Source organism: Salvia hispanica, chromosome 5 (genome assembly GCF_029641045.1).
Source record: "Salvia hispanica isolate PSC_SH4W2 chromosome 5, Shi_PSC_v1, whole genome shotgun sequence".
In the NCBI taxonomy this organism is placed as follows: Eukaryota; Viridiplantae; Streptophyta; class Magnoliopsida; order Lamiales; family Lamiaceae; genus Salvia; species Salvia hispanica.
The window spans coordinates 16,583,821-16,590,365 of NC_142696.1; positions in this window are offsets into that span (position 1 = coordinate 16,583,821).

Below are 6,545 nucleotides of genomic sequence, written 5' to 3' on the forward strand. Positions count from 1 at the left end.
CGTATGGATTTGTGCATTCTTTGACAATTGACATTTCGTGTATAAAAGGGAGGGAGGTCTCGTCTCGGTTCAGTCTCTCCACTGCTCTCCCTTTACTACTATTTCCAATGTTTTAGAACCGGATCAGTGAGCGAATCGGTAAAGTTACTAGTTCATTGTTCAATTGGCTTAACAAATCGAACCAACGGTCCAATCGAAGTACTATAGAAAATATAAATATATAGAGAGAGATGATTTGTTGTGCGCCACTATGTGAGTACATCTTAATTTTCTCTCTAGACCATGAATGTTTCTCTCTAAGATAAAGTATTTTTAAAAAAAGTTAAATCTCTCTTGCATAAATGAAAGTAGTTTGATTTGGTTATGAAATTTGGTTTCGCGGATTGGGTCATCGTCACTATTTGTTTTTTTATTAGTATAAATTGGGTCTTAAAAAACAGGCCGGCATGATAACATTAGCCATACTTATTTAAATAAGATATAGCATTAATTGATAGTATCTGTATTTATTTTTAAATTGTAAAATTCAAAATTAATAAAATGTATTATTACTACTACAAAAAACCTTGCTAGCATTAATAAATGATCATCATTTTCCTTCTAAATGAGCACCGACTACTGATATATGAGCGAGCACATTCAATATGTGCGAACATGGTGATTTTATTTTAATACAATAAATTTCCTAAAAATTTACTCCAAATTTCTTTGTAGTTTGAGATATTTAATTGTTTCAACTTTCACAAAATTCACACCTCAGTATTAAACAGTCTTTTTCCAACATTAATTGATTAAATGAAAATTTATATCTTCAATAATCATACAATTGTAAAAACAAATTAATAACATGTGCATAGCACATGCATTACACTAATAATAATAATAATAATAATAATAATATAATTTTTTAACGGGTATATGAACCCAACCCGAAATTATTGGATTCCTGATGGGTCAACCCAATACGGACATAGACCCAACAAGACTTGACCAAAATCCATTAATTTTGTCAGTGTCGGGTTGTGTCATGTCGAAAATTGTCACCCTACTTCGAAGATAGAAAACATAGGTGATAATTACTTAAAGTTAACCACTTTCTCTCTCCGAAAAATATCTCAAGGCTTTTAATTCCCATAACTCTCTCAATTATAATTAGGTTTTTAAAAAAATATACTCCCTTTGTCCTATAAAAATAGTTTCATTTTTCCATGTTAGTTCGTTCCACCAAATTAGCTCATTCATATATTAGGTAGGTTTTTCTCTTTTATGAGGTGGCTCCATTCTGTACTAATAATATTCCAATGATTTTTTTTTATTACTCTCACACTTTACCAATTTTGCATTAAAACTCGTTTCGATTCCAAATACCCTATTTTTATAGGACAGTAAAAGTATCACATTAAATGTAATTTTATGAGAAATCTAACGACATTCTAATTGCTTACATTCAAACCAATAAATTTGATAATATTTGATATCATGTTCATATATTTAAAAAATGAGTCAAATGCATGTTATAGTAATGTTATATAGTATGAATATGTTTTGCACTAAACTGATATGATATGTTCAATTATGCATTAGTATAAAAATATACTCCGTACTACTTTCTTTGTCCCACAATAAGACTTTCTTTTTGCAATTTTTATTCATTCTCCAATAAGACTCTTTTATTTTTACCATAAATGAAAGTATACTACATATTCCATTAACTCATTTCACTCATATTTTATCATAAAATATTATAAAGGTGAAACTCATACTTCATTAATTGTTTCTACCATTTTTTCACATTTTTCAAAATCAGTTGAGTCAATAATAGACTTCTATTCCAAGACAGAAGAAGTATCAGGCAATTTTATCAAAAACCTAACGACACTAATTGCATGCATATGTTCGAACGGTCGAACCTAACGTATTTGATTAATATTTGTAATTTTGTATCATGTTCAAATATTTTCGAAAAACAGTCAAATGCATATTGATGTTACTAAGAATTGATATATTTTGCTGTGAAAATGACATGTAAATCATTTGACTTCTTTCCAAATGCTAGTACAAAGGAACTTAATACAAACATATTTTAAAAAAATACGTAATTTGAGTTTTGTTAGATTTATCATATAAATAACTTTGAATTTGTTTTTTTTTTTTTTAAATTATACTCCTTTCATCTAAAAGAAAAAAAAAATAGACAAAATTGTAAAAGACACGTATTTTAATGCATAGTTGATAAAGTAAAAGAGATAGAGGGAAAATGTGGCGTACGTAGTGTTAGTGGATTGTAGGGCCCACATTTAGAATAATGTGTAGGGTTAGTATTGCTTTAAAACTTTTCATTCTTAGAGCATCCGCAGCGGTTGAAAAAAACCCGTCCGTCCGTCCTTACCAGCGGCAAGGACGAGGTTGTCCGCTGATGGGAGCTGTTCGTCCGTGCCAGCGGCACGGAGCTGCTCTTAGGCAAGAGCACGTCCGTGCCGCTGAGCACCCTTACGTGGCGCTCTCTGATTGGCCAACGGCTTAGCCGTTGGCATATTCAATTTTTTTTTAAAATTCGAAATTAATTTAAAAAAATATTTTTAAATTAAAAAAAATATTTTTCCACTTTCCAAAAAATTATATCCGTTTTCTACCCTCTTTTAATTTATTTTTCAATTTTTCCCCACAAATTTCACATTTTCATCTATAAATACATCCACTTCAACACAAAAAAATTCTCATAACACTTTGATTATGGGAATTTTTTATTTGTAGGATTTTAATTATGTATTTTTTTAATTTTTAGGATTTTAATTATGTATTTTTATTTTTTAGGATTTTAATTATGTAATTTTTATTTTTTAATGTATTTTTTATAATGTAGAAATGTTTTTAGTAATTGAAGTATTTAAATTGAATAATAGAATGATGGGACTCTTGAGCTTGTCCTTAACTAAGATCACGGATGTGGGTGTTGTGCTCTTAGCTAAGGACAAGAAGTAAAAGTGGGTCCGGGCCTACCTCCGTGCTTTACGGATGAGGATGCTCTTAGACTTGTCTATCTTTTAGACGGAGAGAGTATAAATTGAGAAATCTATGTTAAATTCAAAGTTTTGAAACACGTTTTAAAGAGCAAGAAAATGATTATTAACTTCCAAATTTTTTTTTCAGTTTCATCGCGAATTGTTATTTTTGTAACTACTGTACTAATAATTTCAAGAAGAATAATTAATTGACAAAAATGACACGTGAAAAGTGCGTGAATTATTAGATTCAATATATATAATGGAGTAGAATGTTTCTTAGTTCTAATTTAAAAATTAATTCTTACGTGAACACGCTTATAATATCTATACAATATACAAAAGAGGAGTTTTGGGTATTCACAAGATTTTCATTATGAAAATTTTGTAATAATGAAAAAAAATATATAGCTCGGTCATGGCCTCTTCACCTCTTTTATAACTCCCATTCCATTATCATAATTTTGGGAATATTCAATAACCTAATTAATTATAGTATTAATATTAGGTAAGTTATTGCCGTTCTTTTAGTTAAACTTAACTTGTGTGATATCTATACAATATATAAAAGGGGAGTTTTGGGAATAATTACATGAATGTCATTAATAATATAATTTTTTTTTTCTAATATACTTACTATATTATTAAATTTAAATTTAAATGAAATATTAATACTATGACTTTTCAATTTTTCATGATTAACTACCCACTAATGACATTCATAGCCACTTACCCACTAACTTATTAACTTCATGGACGTTTAGTAACGTGATTTAGATTTAATAGGTCATATACAATTCAAACATTTAAGAGGACAATGATTTCCAAAAAAAATCGTCATATAAATTAATGTGATTATTTGGTTTTATTATTTGATGGTTGATATATTTTTTTATGCCATCTTGCAGGACATTATTCGTCTTCCAAGGTTGTTCGGGTTCTTTCAACGTCCCTTGGCATAGCTGATTTCAACGTTGAGAGCTCCCACGAGCAAGGAAGGGTATGCTGCCATTGGAGGTGGTTCGCCTCTGCATAGAATTACTGATGAGCAGGTATTGCGGTTTCATAAGAATTTTTGGTTTCTCCCTTTGCATTTCCATTATTCAATCGTGGCATGGTTGATTCGGGTTCATAGCGATGTTTCCTTCATTTTTGCAGGCTAATACGATCAAGTTGGCTCTGCAAGGTCTACAATATCTTCCCACAATGTGCAAAAGAAAAATAAAAAAAATCGGTTAGTCCATCCTCTGCAATTTTTAGTTTATAAACTTATCTGGTTATATGAGTTTTTATTGGTAAATTGCTACTGTATAAATTTGTGATTTTAGAACTTGAAATAATAATATGTTTTTCATTCGGTATATGTATTATTATTATTTTTCTTTGTTTGATTTTATATTTTTTAATAATTATTTTATATTCTATATATTTCTGATTTCTGATTTCATACAATGATATTTTTATGAATTTATAAAATCATTTTACAGTATAAAATAAGTTTAAATAAAAGAAAATGGATCGTGCATTGCACGTGGGTGATACTAGTTACTCCTCCGTCCCGGATAATTCGTCTCAGTTTTCTATTTCGGTCCGTCCCACATAATTTGTCCCACTTCACTTTTATTATTTTTGGTAGTGGATCTCATATTCCACTAACTCATTCCTACTCACATTTTATTATAAAACTAATATATAAAGGTAGGACTCATATTCCACTAACTTTTTCAACCCACTTTTCATTATAATTCTTAAAACCCGTGCCCGGTGAAAGTGACCCGAATTATCCGGGACGGAGGGAGTATATTCTTAAAGTATCACTTAACACCAGATTCTTTTACCATAAGAAAATATCATTCCCCCCCCCCCCCCCCCCCCCGTCCTACAAAAATAGACTATTTAGGATTCGACACAAATTTTAATGCATACTCCTAATTGATAAAGTACAAGAAAAAGAGAAAAAATAATTAAAATTGTATAACGAATGATGAGACTAATAAATGTTAAAGTAAAAAATTAAATAATTTTTTTATCATAAATAGATATGAAAAATTATGGACAAAAAAAAAGATATAGCCTACTAAAATTTAAAAAGAATCTTTACAAGTTGAACCATTTTCCCGCCTCTTCTTCATCTTGAACCATTTTTCCGCCTTTTCTTCGTCTTCTCCTCTTTATTAGTACTCCCCTTTTCATTTCGCCGCTTCTCTACACCTGATAGAGATATTGAAAATTTAGGCTTCATTTTTAGGGTTGTTACTATTTAATTTTTAAATATACTTCATTTGACTACAAGTCATTTAAACAGTTAAAGTTTTTATGTTAATATTAAAAAAATAATAGTACCGCAATCAAAATTTAATTGAGCTAATTAAATTTATAATCTATATTTTTATAATTAATAATATTTTAAAATTTCATACTAGTCTTTTTTATTTTAATTTTTTACTTTCTACAAGTTTAATAATAATAAAAAAATATAACTCGATATAATGTGATTTAAAAAGTGAAGTGAAATAATACTCCAATATTAGCGAGATAGGGAAAATACAGTAGCCCGTACCAAATTTTATGAATTTTTGAAAATGCCCTCTCTGCCTTGGGAAACATTTTCGGTGGAAAAAATGGCCAAATAGTGAATAAGTACTATGAGTGAGATTACCCCTAAGTCTAGAGACATCCATAAAGGCAAAGGTGACCTTAAATCCGGAGCCCATCTTAGAGCCAATATTTATTTCATCCTGCCACGTCAGCAACCCATCTTAGAGCCTATCTCTTTGTAATGACAGTCCATCTCATATCCACATCAACATTATTTTTATATATTTCACTTTTAATTGTTGGTGTAAATTAAAGATAACGTAAATAATAAAAAATTCAATTTCATTAAAAATAAAATAAAATCAATCGGACTCGGTTCTGGCACGGCACGACCCATTCCGAATTTGGGGGAATCCTTCAATTGCTGATACATGTTCCGGTACTTGAACTCGTTCGCATTGCCATCGTAGATATCGTGAAATTTAGCGCACTCGTACACCAGACGTTTTCAATGCTTGCGTAGATCGCCGGACTGGTGTGTCGAGACCCCTGTGGGCTTTAGTTGTTCGTATCTCTTCGTGATATGCCCAAGAAACCGCCCTCAACCTGTACATAGCTTAAAATTGGGTCCGCAGAGATCTTTGCCCAACAACGAGCAAGAGCAATCGACTTTTCTATGGAGTAGGTACTCCTCGTCCGCCCAACTTCAGACGCCTCCCCCCCTTTCTCCATCTTCTTCAAGTTCATATCCGTGGAAAGAAGTAATATTGAAATTGAGATTGGAGAGGGATGAAGGTGAATTGATGGGGAATGAGGTGTATATAGGGGAAGACAATTTAAATTAAACAAATAAAAAAGAGGTCGGCGCCTACATCGGCCCTGGCGCCCCACGATGGAGGCCTTTTTCAAGGCCGATGACTCTTCGGCCAGAGCGATTGATCGGCTTCGGGGCGGAGTCGATCGGCTTGGGAGATCGGCACCTTCTCAACAATGGAGGCCGACCAG